This window comes from Sturnus vulgaris, chromosome 1, assembly GCF_052056855.1.
Source record: "Sturnus vulgaris isolate bStuVul1 chromosome 1, bStuVul1.hap1, whole genome shotgun sequence".
Lineage (NCBI taxonomy): Eukaryota > Metazoa > Chordata > Aves > Passeriformes > Sturnidae > Sturnus > Sturnus vulgaris.
This window is the reverse complement of record NC_142243.1, coordinates 137,962,675-137,982,567: the sequence shown is the minus strand read 5'-3', so window position 1 is coordinate 137,982,567 and position 19,893 is coordinate 137,962,675. Positions and strand designations below refer to the sequence as shown.

General features: G+C 37.2%; 1 long non-coding RNA gene across 3 annotated transcripts in view; it reads right to left on the bottom strand.

Annotated features, from left to right (window-relative positions):
* The window catches only part of LOC148225550 (uncharacterized), an 86,097-nt gene extending 66,788 nt beyond the window's left edge, over positions 1–19,309 (bottom strand). For all 3 annotated transcript variants that reach the window (XR_015808250.1, XR_015808251.1, XR_015808252.1), the window contains exons 1-2: positions 19,132–19,309; positions 5,401–5,446 (exon numbers count right to left, since the gene is read on the bottom strand). This is a non-coding gene — a long non-coding RNA (uncharacterized LOC148225550). The remainder of the gene's footprint in view (positions 1–5,400; positions 5,447–19,131) is intronic.
* Between the last annotated feature and the right edge of the window lie 584 nt (positions 19,310–19,893).

Sequence of the window (19,893 nt, the reverse complement as noted above, 5' to 3'; positions counted from 1 at the left end):
TATTGTGTATAAGTATATACACTCCTTAGTATATGTAATCCAGGGATTACATTGATGCAAATGAATCACCTTCTGTAGATATTGATCAGTTACTCCTTGCAAAGAGATGATGCTCTTCTCCTCTGTTCATGTGGATGCTTCTGCCCCATGTTACTTTTCCAGGGAGGGTGGTCTTCAGAATACTGGACATGGCACACGTGGAAGTGCAGGGTGCTGTGCTATGTGCTCAGGGAGTCCTGCCCCCTTCAAAATGTGGTCTTGCAGATTGGAGTAATGGTGGTTCTTGTTTAATGCTGATCAACACATAAAATAATTCCGTGGCTGATTTTATTTTCAGAAGCACACATGAGATACCTCTGTTTTTCTAAGACTACCTAGTGAAAGCAAGCTAGAGAGTTAATTTCCTGGGGATAAGCACATGCTTCTGTTGAACTATGTTGAATGGAAACCTGAAACTCAGTCTGTTGTTTAGATTTTAGTTTTAATAGAGAAACAAACACTATTCAGGTTTTTCTGCTGATGTAAACTAAAACAAAAATACCACAGGAAAATAATAATGAATGGAAAAAAATCAGATGTATAAAAATTTAATTGCAAAGATATTTAATTTTGGCAGCAAAAGAAGGTGAAACTACTTGCTGCTTGAACATCTGTCTATGTCTCCAGTGTCTAAGTGGAATAACAGCCTTTTGCAGCTTTTTTGCAAACTGGTACAACCTGGCCTTTCAGTGTCAAGGAAGTGCATAATAATTTCTTTTCTGGTCTCATTTTAAAGCCTGAATTGAAGAAGTGTGACTCATCAGTTTAACAAGCAGGAGATGGATAATATGATATTTGTATACCACTCTCTTACACATTTTTGGCTGTAAAACTAGAGTGCTTTAACCCCTTTAACCCTGTGAGCTATTTTGGCTTGAAGTGTAGATTAGCTTGTAATCTCCAGTGTTTTCTGCCCTGATTATCTGTTCACACTGCTGCTTCCTATAATTTCTGCATTGTAGGTATTATAGTTCATATTAATTAAGTTTTCCTGGGTATAATGGCTCTGCATCATCTCTGCCACTATTCTTTTTGAGAGGTTAAGTCTGGATTCCCTGGGAGTTACTGGAGCTTTGCAGGCCTTTTTTGATATATGGCATTCTACTTTATGCTTTCAAGATGTTATATGATTTTCACATCAGTCAATATGTTTTCAGTGTTTAAGTCTTATCTAACTTGTTACACAAAATTCTTGTCTTCCAGATTTAGCAGACTGTCACCATGAAACTGAGCTTTCCTTTCTTTTGAAAATATTTCATATCTGGATTACTATCCTACCTGACTAAATGATTCACCTTATTTCTGAAATCCACTTGTGTTTCCATGCCAGGAAGTGAGATCTAGTAATAATTTCAAATTAAAGGAAACTAGTAATTCGTTCCTGGCACTCATGCTCATTCTGTACATATTTGCATGCCAATATTTTGTAGAAGTGAAGCAACAGAATAAAATAATAAAAATGGTGTTATATGCATAAATAATATAAGAGTTTAAAGTATCATTTCTATATCACGGAAAAACTGAAAGATAAAGGATGCTACTTAAGAGAAGTAAAGGGATGGTATAGGTTATTTATTGGAATAAATTTGCAGGGAAATATACTGACATATGATCAGAATTTAAAGACTAGTTTTCAGATGTTTTCTCTACTCAGAAGCTTCCATTGGGATATTTCTAGTCAGGCTAATTAAACAGTTGAGTACATAACATACTAAACTCTTGAAACCTTGGTTACTGTTTTCAAAAAAGTATAGAGGTGAGCTTCTGAAAATATGGATCACACAATGAGATTCTTCTGCTCCTTGAATCTGAGTGTAATCCAAAACCAATAAAAGTCACTGACCTCAGTAATCTCGGAGTCAAAAAAGTTCACTTTTAATTTCTAGCTGGATTGACATTATTCTGAAACACATGACCATATGTACTTACTAAAAAAGCAGAAATGAAGACAGAAAAAGGGTCAGTACACTGGTCCATTGGAAAGGTTATTAGAGGAATGTGGTTTCCAGAGAAGTGGCCAAGAGCAATTTTGCTCTTTTGCTGGAAAGAAGGTTTTTTTGGTTTAGAGCATGGGTTCAGCTGGACAACTGTGTTTCATGAAAACACATAGGACAATAAACATATGATTATGAGAAACAGGCTCTTGTGATTGTTTTTTCTATTGTGTTTCATTCATCATATACAGCTCTCATGTAAAGCCAATGACAAGCAGTTGCTTGTTTTTCTTGACTAATGCTAAATCCATAATAATGCATAGGAGAAATTACTGGGTATCTTTTAATGACATCACAAATTGAGTTGACCTAGTGTTACAAATATACAGGACCCTGCTCTAAGAAACAATTCAGAGCATTTCCAGCCAGACATCATCCCAAACATCTGCTACCTGGCACTCTGGGATGTTTTGTGGTTTATAGGCTTTTGAGGTTGGAAAAGGGGCCTTCATCCTGACATTCTGCACAGACTCTAAAATTGCTGGAGAAAAAGGAATAATTTCTTCCAAGAGTATCTCAAGGAGATGTAGTTGGAATGACAAAATTCTCAGGAATTTTTAAGGTTTTAGATTTTCTGTTTTATAGTACTAGGAAGCAGAGGTTTGGCTAAAATTTTACATTTGCATTCATGCCATCATAACATGTAACTCATTAACCTTTCTTCAACTTTTATTTAAGCTTCCATGTATAGATGACTTGAGTTTTGTCATGAGGAAAAGAAAGGTTCTCTTAAGCTGAAACAACTTTTGTCTATAAAGCAAACATGCAAAAATTTATTTCTAATAAGTTTTCCAACTTGCTCATCAAGTAAAAAGCTCCAAAATAAATACATACCTCATCAAAGATACATTTCAGTTTTAAATTATTATATTTTTGGCTATTTCACAGTAGTCAAATTTACCTAATTTTCAAATGTAAGTGTATTTTGGAGACTTTTTATCTTATTCTGTGCTAATGTGAAACCAAATTATATAAAATATATTAATTACTTCAGTGTACTGTTGACTGGAATATATGAGAAGCTATTCTATGCAGACTAAATTTAATCAGAAGTGTATTACCAATCTACTCCTGTATCTATTACTGTAAGTGTTTCTAGAGTAGGGAATGTGATTTCTCATAGACATCAGAGATCGTTGTTTAATTATTCATCCTGAAATTTAATTTCAAAGCTTGTAATCATTTAACTGTTTAAGATGGAATTTGTCACTGAAACAAGCCAAGAGGAATTAGAGCATTATTTAACACTGACTCATTTCAGTTTCAGCATGCTTAATAACAGGCTCATTTAATGCAAAATCTGTGCAGGCCCTTGGAACAAGCCACCTATGATATTGATTATTTTGGTTCACATAGAGTAGCTGAATTTCCCCATTTATGAATGGAAATGTTTTGTGCCTGAGGTGCACTGCCTTTATTTTTCCTAGTTTATTATTCATATATCAGGGTGTCTCCTGTTAGTGAAAAAAGAATAGATCTTTCTTCTCTGCCACTAGCTCCATCCTACCAATAGCTTTGCAATACCCTTGGTCAGTGTGGTCTTACTAATGCAAACCAAAAGGTTTGTGACTTGAAACACAGATTTCACAGTAAATGAATGAAACTTTTTTTTTTTTTTATGCTCCCAGATACACTTTAAAAATCAATACCTAGTACATTGCAGAAAGTCATTTCTGTATGTTCGGGTTTTTTTCTCAGCATAGTCAGAGAAGTAGGAGCTAAAGCTGTCCCTGCACTTAAAATATGTCAATATGTAGTGTAAGCACAAACTGGTGGCAAATGACTGTTCTTTAAAGCATCTGTCTTATCTCCTAAGATGGCTTACAGTAGGCTGGAGCTGTTTTTACAGAGATTTGCAAGGAAGCACGAGAGGTCATGATGGGACAGATATTGTGATGCACCTATAGAAGTGCATTCAAACTTTGCTTCCAACAAGCCTTGCGTTAGCAGAGGGCTTCTCCATCCTGCATCTGAGGCTGACTGCAGCAAGTGAAGGCTGATGTCACTGTGGCTGGCCTGGTCATTGTCATTGCTGTTGCTGACAGAGGTCGGGCAGTGCATCCCATGGCGAGGGAGCGTGAGCCCAAAGCAGGCATTGTTTTCTCCACGGTGTGCAGAGCATTAGTACTTTGGAAAGAGCATTAGTACTCTGGAAAGCACTGACCCCAGGGTGAGTACCCACAGTGGGGCTTTCCACACATGCCCAGCCTGTGAGCTGAACCACCTTGGACCCATGTCATTGTATTGGGCACCCCCAGGTATCCCAGCCTTCTCTGCAGATCCCTGGCAAGTGCTTGTAAGGCTGTCATTCCCCCACACATCTGCCATGTCCACATGGCTGCCTGGCCCTGCAAACCCCTCAGAGTTTTCTTGCACAGGACTGTGAGAGGCAAAATCTGAAAACCAGGGAGCGCCCCAAAAGAAAAGAGTCAAAGACATGAATTGTGTATTTTTCCTCTGGCTTTGCCTCAGTGCCTCTTTGTGTGCCTTTCTTAAGCATAAACCTGTAAGAATGCAATGAATAGTCATCAGTTGCTCACAGACCCTTTCTCAGAGCATCTCAGAATTCCCTAGGATGCTGGAGAAGCACAGCATTGCTGCAGCCTCTGTATGAACCATAAGTAAGCCAATTCCACAAATTAAAGATAACTCAAACTTATCCAAAATTTTGTTCAAAGTTATCAGAAATTATCACTGTAGAAACTTAGAAATACACTATAAATTAAAAAGCATCTTATCAAAGGAATCTGTGTGAAGCTCTCCAAAATTAAAGTATCAGGAAGTTTATATCTGCCTTGACTTTTGAAGAATCACATTTCTCTTAAATCTAGGCTGATCTTAAATGAGGAAATTAATTAAAATTAACATTTAGATCTTATGTCTTCTTTTGTATAATTCCTACCAGATATTAATATTCTGCCAATTCAAAGTTATAATTCAATTAAAATTTAATACAAAAGCAAGCCTTGTTGAGCCTGCTTAGTCTCAAGAAGAGAAGACTGAAAAGAGATATCATTAATGCACATAAATATCTCAAAGGTGGGTGCCAAAAAGAGGGTGTCAGACTCTTATCTTGGTGCCCAGTGACAGGACACAGAAGAGTGGCTGGAAAATAAACCACAAGAAGTTTCACTTCTACATGAAAAAGAAATTTACATTGTGGGTGACAGAGCACTAGAACAGACTGCCCAGGCTGGTGGTGGAGTCTTCCTCTCTGAAGACATTCCAAACCCACCCGGACACATTCCTGTGTCACCTGCTCTAGGTGACCCACCTTGGCAGGGGCGTTGGACTATTCTGTGATTCCTTGTCTGAACTTGCTTGTAACATGTGAAAACATTTAATAATGAAATAAAGAGGCCCTTACCGTCCAGGGTTTTTTCTGTTGGGGTTAATTTCTTCATCTTCCTTTCCTAAATAAAAATTGCAATAAGATATCTTTAATTAAGTACTTGAACAATATCCTTCAGATCTCTAAACCAGATAGTTTAATGTACTCCTTAATGCAGATATTATGAAAAAATTATTGAACTCTTCAGGTTTCTTTTACATAACTGGAAGGCCAGGGCTTGAAGTACATACGTACAACCATGCAGTATTTCCTACATTGACTGTGGAAAGTAAAGCAAAATGAGAAAACATAAAATATTAAATATTTTAAGGTAAATTTCTCTGCATCTTTTTTGTGAAAGAAAGGATGGATCTTTCCATTTAGATAGAAAACATATTTGTTGAAGTAATCACATCCTGTAACTTAAATACTGCTTTCAGTTTCAGAAGAAATAAACAGGAATAACTATTTTCATACTCTATGTTGAAGCTAAATTTTGCATAAACATTAAATCATTTTGCTTTGACATAAATATTTAAGAAAAGAATAAAATGCACCTTAAACTACTTTCCATTTTTGTTTACCTTATTTTACTGGTTGTTATTTGTTACTCTGTTTCTTAGTTTCTTTGGCAAGCCATTAGGGTTTAACAGAAAACTCATCAGGAATAAATGCGAAGAAGAAAGAGAAAAACAACACTACTTGTCCAATTGATTTGAAAACAATCATTGTATCTCCTCTTGCTATTCTTATACACAAGGTCATGAATATTCTGTATTTCCAGTGTTGATGTAAAGTTCACTGAGTCATAGATCAATTAGACCAAATGGATTCCTGTTGGTAGAAACCAGTGTATCCCAATTTAGAAGCTTATCTGAGAGAATTTGAGATGACAACCTGTCATCTCTTACTTTGAAATACAATGGTTAGTAGAGGAAACAAAACAAATTAAAGATAAGCTGCAAAATTCTGACTAGTTCAGGAGAGTGCTCAACTGCTTTTGTTTAATTACTTCCTTCTGGATGCACACACACATTTCTTACAGAATTATTCTATTGGATTCAGTCACAATTTATATCGCATTGGTTAATCAATTATTTTCAGGCTTATTTCATGCTAGAAACAGGTGGAGAGTCTTTAATGGAAGTAGAAATCTTTCTTCTGTTTTGGAAACAGTTTCCTTTTATATTTTTGAAGTATCTATAATAGCTGAAAGAAATAATTTCTAGTTTAGTTACTAAAATAACATGAAAATCAGAAGTTTTTTCATTGTTTTGGAAACAGTCTGCTTTTATATTTTTGGTGGTTAATAGAATCACAGAATGATAGAATGTCTTTGGTTGGAAGGGACCCTAAAGGTCATCTAGTTCCAACCCCCTTGCCATGGGCAGAGATGTTACCCACTAGACCAGGTTACTTAGAGCTCCATCCAGCTCAGCCTTGGACACTTTCAGGGATGGGGCATACACAACTTCTCTGTTCCACCAACATGTTCCAGTTCCTCATCACCCTCACAATAAAAAATATCTTCTTAATATGTAATCTAAATCTACTCTCTTTCAGTTTGAAGCCATTCCCATTTGTCCTGTCACTACAGGCCCTTGTAAAGAGTCTCTCTTCATCTTCCTTGTGAACTCCCCTCAGATACTGGAAGGCCTCAAAAAGGTCACCCCCAAACCTTCTTTTCCAGGCTGAAAAATTCCAATTCTCTCACCCTTCCTCGTAGGAGAGATGCTTAATCCCTCTAATCAACTTGGTGTCCTTCCTCTGGGCTCACTCCAACAGGTCAATGTGCTTCCTGTGCTGGGGACCCCAGACCTGGCTGAAGCACTGCAGGTGGGGTCCCCAGGTGGGAGAACAGCATAAAGGAGCAGAATCCCCTCCCTAAACCTGCTGCCAAAATTGCTTTTGATGGAGCCCAGAACACGTTTCTGGGTTGCAAGCACACATTGCTGGGTCATGTCCAACCTCTCATCCACCAGCACCCCCAAATCCCACTCAGTAGGGCTGGTCTCTGTCTGTTCATCCCCCAGCATGGATTGACACCAGTGGTTGCCCTAACCCATATTGAGCACCAGCACTTATTATTAAACCTCATGAGATTCCCATGGGCTGCTTGCTTCTCAGTTTTGTCTGAATCCCTATGGATAGATCCCATCCTTCAGGTGTGTCACCTACAGGTGTGTCAGCTTAGTGTTTTCTGCAAATTTGCTGAGGGCGCAGTCAATCCTTTTGTGACATTAATAAAGATATTAAATAACATTGATCCCAGTACTGGCCTCTTGAGGGACACCAGTTGTCACTGATATCCATTGGGACTCTAAGCTGTTGACCACTGCCCTCTGGATGTGACTGTCCAACCAATTCCTTATCCATCTAACAGTACATCCACCAAATCCCTCTTTCTGCTATTTAAAGAGCAGAATGTTGGGAGGGATTATGACAAAGGCTTTGCAGAAATACAGATAAATGACATGTGTAACCCTTCTCTTGTCTACTGATGCTGTCACTCCATAATAGAAGGTCACTGGACTGGTCAGTCAGGACTTGCCCTCGGTGAAACCATGCTGGCTGTCTCAAATCACCTCCCTGTTCTCTGTGTGCTTTAGCAAAGCTGCCAGGAGGATCTTTTCCATGATCTTCCCAGGCACAGAGGTGAGGCTGACAGATCTGTAGTTCCCGGGGTTCTCTTTTTTAACCTTTTTAAGATGGGTTCAATGTGTCTCTTTTTCCAGTCACCTGAGATAATTGGTGATTAAAATTTCACTGTTTTCACCTAAACAATGGAAGTTAGAAACAGTTCCCCAGGAGTGGACATCATACTAGGAGCATGAAATTGGATGAATACATATCAGCTTTTAAACAGTTTTGGTTTGTCTTGAATTAGTTTCTTAGGATGGTATACACAGAATTAAAATTTGTCATTAAATTTTGTGGTAATTTACCTACTTGGTAGTTGTTTGGACAGCAAAGGAACCAGTATTGAAGGAAGTAAAATAAAGTGTAAAACCCCCGCATTCATTTAATCCTAAAAACTATGTTAATTAAACAGTGTTATTTATCTTTTATAATATAGAAACAAAGGAATATACAAAGGCAACATATTTATTAGAGTGTGTGTAAATAGTGCACATATCAACATATTCATATGTGCACAATTAGCCTGTGAAACTCACAAAACAAAGGGAAATGACTTCTGTTAAAATTTTTAATGAGTAAATCAATATCCTAACTTAATAATTATAATGCATCAGTTCTCAGCTACATTCAGCTATCACAGTGACTGTAAAGTTATGCTCACTCTCCAAACTCTCCTACACAGAGAATATCCTTAAATCCATGAAAAAATTACTTTTCTAGTACAAAGAAGATATTTGTCCCTGCATGCACCATTCTAGAGGTCTACCTCTGAAATAGCTGACAAAGACTGTTGTCAAATTAAATAAATGTTTAAAACACTTGATATAGAAAATTCTTCACTGCCAAAATAGCTATCTGTCAGAATAGTTATACTTCTTCATTTGTTTTTTCATATTACACATAATGAGAGTAAATTACAGAGATAAATATAAACTTTTTAATGATGCAGTCTAGCATACAAGCTGTATAAATTTCAGTAACCTCAGCCATCTAAGCAGATGATGTCTATACAGTTATTTGAGCACAGGCACATAGTGGAACTTGAATTCCTGCTTGGTTAGTGTTGTACTGCCCGGGCATAAATCTGTGCTCAGGGTCAAGAGCCTGGAGAAGCAGGAGCCCCCTTTGCTGCTCAGCCTGAGCTTAGCCTCAGATGCCCTTTACACTGTGTGATATCATGCAAGTAACTTCAGGCAAACAAATAAGCCAGGGGCTTCTTCTCACAAACGTTTTAGCTTGTGCAGGAAGGAATGGCTGCTGTGACAGGAATATAGCAAAGGAAATGTACAGGGTATGCACAGACTGCACTGATCAATGACCAACCATTGGGACCTCCCATGAAGACTATCCAGAAATAAACACAACCACTGCAGCTTGCAAGTGCCTTTAATAAAATCTAAATGCCAATAATAAAGAAATTCTAGAAAAATTATATAGAATGGTCATAAGAGAATAAAATAATAAAAGAAATATTTAACTTTCAATTTTTGTTTGTTGCCTTTTTTCCCAAGTTTCACTGCAGCATATTTTCATTCTGTATGTTGTGTTTTCACTGCCTAAAATTCTAGAATGTGTTGGACGGAGCATTTAAGGTCATTTAATCCAACCCCCCCACAATGAGCAAGGGATATCTTCAACTAGATTCAGGTTGGGCAGACACCCAACTCACCTGACCTGGAATATTCTCATATTCTACCACATCTCTGGGCAACCTGTGTCCATGCTTTACCACCTCCATTGTGGAAAAAACTCCAAACTTCTTCCTTACAGCTAATCTAAATCAACGCTTCTTCAGTTTAAACCACTGTGCCTTGCCCTATCACAGCAGGTCCTGCTAAGTCTATCCCCATCTTTCTTATGCTCCCTTTAAGACTGAAAGGCCACAATAAGGTTTCTCCAGACCTTCCCCTTGTCCAAGATGAACAACTCCACTTCTCTCAGCCTTTCCTCACAGGTGAGGTGTTCCAGCCCTCTCCTAATGTTCATGGCTCTCCTTTGGACCCATTCAAACAGGTCTGTCCAGCACAGGGACCCCAGAGCTGGATGCAGCACTCTGAGTGGGCTCTCAGCAGAGCAGAGGGGCAGAATCCCCTCTCTCCCCTGCTGCCCACACTGCTCTGGATGCAGTCTAGGACACGTTTGACTTTCTGGGCTGCAAGTGCTGGGTCATGTCCAGCCTCTCACTCACCAGCACCCCCAAACCCTTCTTGGCAGGGCTGCTGTAAATCTGTTCATCCATCAGGCTGTAACAATACAGGAGGTTGTTCCACCCCAGGTGCAGCACCCTGCACTTGGCTTTGTTGGACCTGATGAGGTTATGGGGCCAATTCCTGAACTTGTCCAGGTCCCTCTGGATGGCATCCCAACCATCAGGCATACTCCTGCGCCAATATCAGTTTGTGTCAGCTTATGGTCTCCAATGAGTTGCCATCTTTCACTGCCTTTGAAGGACATCCCCAGAAGGCCAACATAAAGTAAATCATCCTGTATCAAATTCCAATTCCAGCTATTACTAGACATGAGTCATATATTAGCACGCATTAACCAGGTTTTGTTGGCAGAAGAAATTCTAAGAAAGGTAAATTGAAGATGAAAAAGAATAAGAAAAGAAGTAACTTTTGGCTTTTTTCTTTTTCTAGTTATACTTCTCTTTGAATTAAGGCTCTTCTAAATTGTCAGGTACTTCAAGCCTTCAGGCTTTCATTCTCTATTATGTCCTGAGGTATTTCTGCCCACAGAGTTACAGCTGCTGAATTGAAGATGGCTGTATCTCCCATCATGTAAGTGCAATGCTTAGTCTGGAGAAAAATTCAACCCACTTGATAGTTTGGGTGAATCTTCATATCTGAAGTGTTGAATCTTTATGATTCAGATTTCAGCTTGTAAAGACTCATTTTCTAATCTCTCTTGTGAGAAGCTGAATATTTCAGGTTGTATTTCAGGAAAGTGAGGCAATATTTCCTTCCTGTGCTTGGAAGGAAAGAAAGTCGAATTGCACAGGGCTTTTTTTGTTGTTTTGGTTTGGTTTGGTTTGGTTTGGTTGGTTGGTTGTTTATTTGTTTTGGTTTTTGTTTGCATGTTTGTGGGGTTTTTAATTTTGTTTTTGTTATTTTTTTTTTTCCAGAAACAGGCAATGCTGCTGTTAAAGGCAGTAACAGTTGCTAGAGGCAATTCTAATAACTTCACCTAGAGAGCTTTTTTCCAAGTATGGTTTACAGTATGACCTACAAAACATAGTTTGTTATTGGAAAGGATGGCAAGGACATAGATTTTTCAAGGGCATTTATAGCACAGTCTATGTTAAACTTGCTGCTTCCCATTTGCTTTCATGTTTATAATCCAATAAGTGTTTTCATTGCTTCCAGTAGTTTAGTCTTTAGTATAATTAGATGTAGTCGTTAAGCTGTTTGATATTATATAATACAGCAGTTTTTCTTTAAGCAATATCTTTATGCAGGCAAGATAAATTCATATTTTATCCAAACAAGCAGAATTCCCACAAGACAGTCCAAGTTATATTCAAATTAGAGATATGCTAGAGGCAAATTGATACTGTCCTTCATTAAAGTCTTTTTTTTGGTTTTGGATGCTTGGCAAAGCATTACATGTAATGTAAAGTACATATCCTGAGGTGTTAGATGCATATATCTGGATTGAGTCCATGTGAATTAGAGTCCACATAGTTGAAAAAAAATTCTCCTGGTGCATGGTTTCCCTCCCACTGGTGTGAAGATTTCTATTTGGTTTTTTGTACAGCATTGTTACGATGGCAGTAGGAAGAAATAATTGCACAAAAAGAGCTCCATAGGGATATTATAATAAGGAGTAATATTACTGAAAACTAAACTCCTAGAACAGTGTATTTTTCAGTATATTTTTAGCAGTTGCCCTCACAATTTAGCTGAATTAACTTCAGCATTTTTTATTTTTAAAAAATGTTCAACTGATGTAAGAGCCAATATCTGGATTAAACAATTCTGGCTTTCAGTTCTGGTTTTGTTTGCTTTCCTTCAGATATTCTCTGTAGAAATATCTAAAGAAGAAAGTAGAAAAGCCTCTCAGACTTCAGTTTACTGCTCCTCCATGATGAGATACATCCATCTCTCCTAAAGTTCTTTTGCTGTTGGTGTCACTTTCACACCTGCCTTTAGTCTTTTTTGTGTGGTGGTTTTATTGTTGCACTGCTATCGGCCAGCTGCAGCCAGAGGTTTCCTTGAGCAGGGATTTCCACTGCTTGGAGATGATTGCTGCTGCTCTGGTTCTGATTGCTGTGATTAATGCTCTCTTTCAGGTGTTTATTGGGAGGTGGGTTTCAAAGGCTCTGACAGAGCTGCTTGAACCATCCATCTCAGCTGATTGATGCCTAATTGCATGAGTGGTTTTAAGGATTTTTAGATTGCTTTATTCTAAGATATTTAGCTTCAAGGCAGCATTACTTACAAATAGGATTTATAAGACAAAGCTACTAGGTCTCCAAGTACAAGGTTGGACATTGCCCATTGGCAAGTACCAAAACACTTCATCTTTAAAACTTTGTGATTTGAGGCTTGTGAAGGCTGAGTGCTTGATAGTGTTTTGGCTATTCCTCCCTCAGCAAAGCAACAAGAGTAAAGGTTTTAGCTTCACTGCTCTTTCTGTAGCTCTCAAAATTGGGAGAAATTATTACTGTGACTCCAGCTGCATTCACTGCTCTGCTTTTCTGGAGCTCTGCTCTTACTGAAATGTGAACTGTGAAAGAAAGGCTCTGAAAATTACTTAAGAAAATTAAACTTCTGCAACAAATTTATGTCTGTTCTCGAGACAGTGTTTATTTTCCAATAGATGAAGTAAATGTAATATAGAAGTAGAATATGCATGCAAGTTCATTTTTCTGCAATTCCAAAGTAAGGAAGTATTCAGGTCAGTGTAACAGCAGTTACACTGAATTACAGAGAATTCACACTTTTCCTGCCATCAGAGTGAAATGTCATAACATAGTGACGCATTATCATGGTAGGAAATCTTGTCCATGTATTCTTACCATAGGGTTGGTTTATTTTGCTGCCACTTCCAAGAATTTCAATATAATCCATAGAAAGTCTTACACATGATGAATTTGTGAGGAACTGTAGCTGCTCATACCTAGAGCTATACAAGATCTGAAAGAGTACTGGCATGATTTTTTTCCACAACATGAAAGTCATGATCCATGAAAGTCACAAAAATGCCTATGGGTTTGCTTATGAAATATGGAAGAAGATGGATTTAATTATTAAAATGAAAACCTTCCTTCACTTTAAAATATTTTTTACTTTTTTCATAAATATTCTTTTGAGAGAAAACAATTTCTGAAACCAGTTATTTTTACTAGTAGCTATAGTTAGGTTTTTGCTAGTACTTTTAGTAGGGTTTTTGTTTAAAATCCCAGATTCTTGCAGAGAAAAGTTCTTGCTACTTACATTGTGAATGCTGCAAAAGCAAAGCACCTGTTACAGAGTTTTCACATTTCCTTTGAAGTTTTATTCTTTTACCAATATTGGTTTTCTATGTTTCTTTCAGTCCAGTCTTCTGCAGTGAGTATAAATTATTCTATAGCCCTTAAATACATTATCTATGCTTTGAACCAAAGTTAGTGTTTTCTCTTACTTTCTTTTTAATCTTGTGAAAAAGATTCTAAAATAACTTTAATGGTTCCATTTGGTAGTTCCCCTCTGAACTTCTACTTCATATAGTTTAGCTAATTAAGGAATCGATCATAGTGGGAAAGCTCAGACTAAGAAAATAAATGTGAAAGGCTATCTTTAAGAAGAACATCTTATTCAGGTAGAAAAAGAGACAGAAACTTATTTTTTACTACCTGAAGATCCACATGAACACTCCTGCTGTTTTATTCATTCCTCTTCAGGGTGCAATTTTGGCCTTGAACTCATGAGAAAGGAACCTGTTTTGAGCACATCAGTGCTGCACCTCAGAGTGTACCTTGTGGTTCCTTTGGTATAGAAGTAGAACAAATTTGTGCACCAAAGGAACCCTTGAAGTACACCAAGTAACCAATATAGACCTACTTGGTGTGACTCACAGCAGCCATGACCTGGTTAAATGGGAAGGAAAAGGTTCCTTTGGATAGTTATACACCTCTTTTTGTCTGCTTTTCTCCTTGCAAACACACCTTTGACCCACAAACAGCAATTTTCTCCCTCTAGTATCTTGGGTAATTTCATAGATTGCATTTGTCTGTGGCAGTTTTGATTTATCAGTTTACCCAATAGAAGTTTGTGTTTCACATAAAGAGGTTCCACTGTTGAAATTTTTTAATAAATTGCTTAGAATATTATAATTCAGGAAGAAGCAACATGAAGTTAGAATTAAGAACTTTGCAATTTACCCAGGGCAGGAACCATAGATCTAATGTCAATCTACATTTACTATTTTGCTTAGGTCTTATGTCAGACCATGATTTCAGTTCTACTGATTTAATAATGCATACTTTTAAAAAGTGAAAATGCCATTGACTTAAAGGACCTTTGACTCATTCCCTATGTGAGAAGTATTCTGAAAATGTGCTGTTATCTCAGCTGAGGTGTGTTACATTCCACAAGCTAATGTGGTATCAATTCACAGGAGAGTGTGTGTCTTCAGTCAGACCACTTTTCTTGGAAAGTTCTCGTTCCTTAAAACTGCGTATAAGACCTTCACTGCACTAAGGTCAAACTATCTGATTTCTAATATTTTACCATCCAAAGCAATTTTCAGATAATAAAAGTTTGCTTCAACTGTCCTTGTGGAATCACTTCTGAACTGTATACCTTACCACTGTTCTCTGATTTCTATTCCAATCTTGGTTCAGAAATACTTCTCACACTAACCCCTGACTTTTCAGAGACTCAGTTCAGAAGAAACCTGACTTCGTAGACCCTGCAACACATACAAAGTAGCTAATTCAAGTACCAAAAAGCACACCAAAAAAGTGAAAATTAACCTGAGTGAAATTGTTACAGGTTATACTGCCGTGGTACCCAATGCAGTACAGACCTATAGGAAGACCTCAGAGAAAGACCAGGGTAATAGGGCAGTAAACACAATCACTGTTAACAGTGTAAATACTAAACCCAGAAAAATAATAGCAAGACTATTTAATTTCTTGAGACATACCAATGTCAACGGGACCAGTCTAGATCAGAGCTGTGTTACAAACCATATAATTTTCACACAAACAGCAACGAACTATTTCCATTCTTGAGAGCTTGCAATTAAAATAAGCATAAAAAGGAGAAGGGCTGGTGAAAGGCAGTACTGCCAACCATGCTGTTTCAGATGAAGAATCCAATACATAGACAATAACTAACACTAGAGTTCAGCTCCTGTGTTGCAGGTTGATATGTTAAACACATCTGTTTTCCTGTGCTTTTAAAAATTAACAATATCAACCACATTATATCTATTGTTTAACATTTCTAAAGAGTAGTAAACTTCAGTATCTTAAGAAAATCTCATCATAAATCATTGCATTAATACAATGTCAGGGCACAGATTGTGCAGATTTTTTACAAAAACCAGCTATTTGTCTCATTTAATGAAAACAGAAATATTCTCAACATGAACTGTATTTGTCAAGCTTCTGTAGTATTTAATATTACAGGTATTTCTCAGAAGCTGCTATTATTTATCATAATGTCCTAGAAAAAGAGCAAGATGATTAAACAATTTTTTAGATTTCCTCATTTGCTATTAGATGCAAAATTTAAATCACATTAATTAGTGGCAGAAAAATTTACACAAAAAAACATGCCTAGGTAAAACCACTCCATATATTCCTTGAAACTATAGACAGTGTTATATGCAACACGTTTAAAGGATACTGCCACTTGCAGTTAAATACTAAGAAATGCAGAAATGACAGAAAAATCAGAGCTACAAGTAGGTACAGCCCTCTCATTTGTGCCTTATGATATGGACATGCCCACCGCCACAAAAAAAGCACAGAATCCACATTTCTAGGGCCTTAGTCCAAGGAGTTACTGAAGCAATTTTTTTTTTGTCTCTCCAGTAGCTTGTACAACACATGAAAAAGGAATTCTGCAGAAAAAATAACAAGTATTCTTTTCTTTGGAGGCCATGACAATGACAACCATAGTTAAGTTGTGAAGATGAAGAACTGAACCCACACTTCCACCCTTCAACCCCATCATATTCTCTCATCATATTTTAATGAGTTCTGGAAACTGATGAGTAGAAAGTAACAGATTGTAACCTTCATCTGGGAATGAAATACTCTCCCTTTCCCTGGGTCGCTCAGTCCATAAACTGGTAGCTCTTGTTCAGAGTGACTTTGCTTGTTCTTATGAATCCAAACTGCTTGTTGAGAAGTGTCTGAATGTTTTTGCTCACTGTCCCCAGGCTGGTGAACAGGGTGAGCTCCTGCAATGTGTGCACTAAACCTCTCCACTTGGGGCTGTCAGCTCCCCAGCCTCTCTCATTTCCTGTGGAGGAATTCTCTAGTCTTGAGGATGCTACACTAAAGATATGTCTCATTGGTTGCTGTTAAATGCATCATCTCCATTGCTCACTAAAGCTATTCACACTGGACCTTGCAAGTGCTCCACTGGATCACTGTAAAGCTTTGGATGAGAAATGTGTGTGAGAGTAATGCCTGAAAGATTTAGATCCCAAGACAATAAGGCAGTTCTACCTGATGGACATCTTTACTGGGCAACATAATCCTGTATTCTAATATAAAGTGCTAAAGATACTGCAAGGAAATTAAATTGAAATTCTTCCTAATTTCTTCTCATATTAACATATTTTAGTTTATTTTAACACTATAAATTTTCTCATTGTTATATATACACCTTTCATTTTTGCACAGTGGGGGTGGGAATGGGGAGAGTATTGTTTGTATATGTGTGGTATGTTTGGCCAGAGAAAGCAGGAGATGTGACTGTGCAAACATATATAACATGTATTATCTCCACATCACCTACATTTCTCTGTGTTTCATTGAAGTTTAGAAATGAGATCCTCTGAAGCACTCTTGAAGCCTACTAATTCCATTTAAAGGCTTTTACTGAAAGTCAGAATATTATAGGCTAATATCTGACTCAGTTGCCAAGCTCCTAGTTCCAGCAAGAGCACAAGAGTATTAATTTGCTCTTGACAGTGTGTAAGTTCCTGGGGATATTTTTAATCTTGTACAAATATCCTGCAATAAAAAATTCCTGTTAACTTTATTACCAAAGGACAAAGTAATTAAAGAGAAGGTCAATGGGAAAGATCTGCAAATCTTTGATGTTAAAATATGTGTATCACCATTCCTCTGGATTGTGTTTTCTGTAGTCTAATTATATAAATCTAATTGTAAAACTTTATTTCTAAAAAAAATTGTACTTATTTTTCTAGAGTAGATGAGCATCTTCAGAGCATAGTTTTTTTAGGTAAAAGAGCCATATATGCTATGTTTTTAATTTAAGGAGCACTGTATGAGGAATTGTGGATAAAACAGTGCATATACTTTACCCTTGCCAAAAAAAAAGTTCTTTTGCTCTTCCAAGGCTTTCAGTCATCACATCCAGAACTACTGCAATTCTCTGAGAGAGACTAGGGGTAGGAAGAGAACAAGTTGGATTTTGTTTACCATTTCACTTTGGTTAGCTACAAACCTCATCATTGGCCTGGCCCCATGCCTCAGGTCTTTCCTTCAGTGATTTAAGCCACCCACTGGGACCCACAATTTTAGTGTGAGTGAAAAGGAAAGTGGAACAACTGGGATTTGTCCAAGCCCAAGCAATGCATCTGCAGCAGAAGCTGGAAGTAGAGCTCAAAATGTTGGATCAAACTATACTGTCCTATGAAGGAAAAAAAAAAAACCAACAAAAAAAACCCCAACCAACCAAACAAACAAAAAAAAAACCAAAACCCAAAAGAAAACCAAAAACAAAAACAAAAACAAACCACCAAAAACCAAAACCAAAACCCAACCAAAGCTGCTTTATGATTGACCAAGAATTATTGTACATATTTATTTAAACTATTACTAGACTTCCATGCCATGCAGGAAGGAAAAAACAACTGCAAATATCTCAGGTAAGTTTCTTGGTAAGCTGCCTCTTGTTAAATAGCTCTTTCTTCTGGGGAAAGAAACTCCTCCACAAGCAATCTTAGCTCTTGTTTTCAACGTGATGATACAGATTTGGCTTTGGTTTGTGTAGGCTCAGGCAGGTAGATCAGTGAAAGATGACTAAAAACAAATACAGATTTGAACAAATCTATTGCAAAGAAATATATTGAGAAGAAAGACCAATATTTTCAGTCACTTCAGTGAAAGGATGAACTGGACTTTGTATATCCTCAGTGAGCCCTGAAGAGCTGTGCTTCCTATCAATCTAAAGTAACAATAAATAAAACATTCACTATCTTTGCCATTCACTATCTTTGCCACCAGATAGATCATTGAAACGTGTAAAGAGAACAGTACTACTCTTCTTTTTCAGAGCAGAAATATATATTTGATGTTTAATGCAGGGCTACTCTCAACTGGGAAATGTCTGTTCATTCAGTAAGAAGAATAATTTTTTTGCCAGTAGGCTTTTTAAACCTATGGTTTTACTCTGTCTAAAGCAGTTTTATATTAAAGCAATGGGACTCAATATTTAATGGGGACATCTTAGTAGGAGTAACGGAAACAAGGCAAACCCCTTTTTTAAGACTAATTTGCTGAATGTTCTATGATTTTTAAGTTAGAATTCATGGCAACGAATTTTAGCTATCCAAAAATTGAGTAGCTAATTGAAAAAGCAAATCAACAGAGAGAACCAAATACAAGGGTATTTATTTTAATTTTAAAATAGGTGGAATTAGTGACTGGCTTATCACAGAATTTCTGTAGGATGTTTCACCTTTGATTGTGGAGGGATCCTGAAAGCCCATCTTGGACTGGAAGCTTAAATGTTAGATTGCTAATACTGGCTGAGAATTACATTTTAGCCTTTACCAACACTTTTTACATTAAAAATTCTGACCACTGAATTGATTATTAATGACCACTGAATTAATTAAGGCCTTTATGTATTATAACCATAAGGACCGGTTGTTCAATTTCTTTATTAACAACATATCTGCTTTTATTGAAAATTCTGAAAGATAAAAACTTACCACAGTGAGATTCAGGTCAATGAAATCTTGAAATGTTCATGGTCAGAGACGTGTAAAACTAACATATATGATTCTCTCAGCTGGAAATAGTAGGAAAAGGAAGGGGAAAATCACATATTCATATTTCCATCCTTGCAGTAGCTATGTGCAGCGTAGATATGTGGCACCCAGCACATCGTGTTATGTAATAGAACTAAACTAGGAACAAGGTTCCTGCTGATTTTTTTCTGGGAAAGAATACTTCAAATACTATGCAGCTTTGAAGCAGTTGGCTGCTCAAGTCACGACTCAGTGGTGCCTGAGCATCTGCAAGAAGTCACATAGATCTATAGTGGCTGACTCATTTCCAGTTCTGTACAGAGATATGTGCGTCACATCTTTGATTAATGGCACTGGTGCTGAGAAGGATAGCATCTGGGAGAAACTGAGGAGGTCACTGCAGTCACACTCGTTTGTCAGGCAGAGTCTGGTGCTGAACACAATAGTTGGAATTGCTTTAAAATTTTCTGACTTTAAATATCATTCTTGCAAAGAAAATTGTATAGAGTTTTCAAATGCAAAGAGAAGAATATGAGATTTCAGTCGAAGTCAAGGATTTTCCAGTATTTGATAAAACTTATACTTTCCCAGCTCTGTAGAAGTGACAAGCACAAGATTTCTTAACAGAGGAGTGTGGTGTCAAAGATCAGTTCAGCAAGTGAGCTTCTCTCTGCTCAAAGTAAAAACCTTGTGGATATTCTTATACAAGCAGCAAATTTTTTT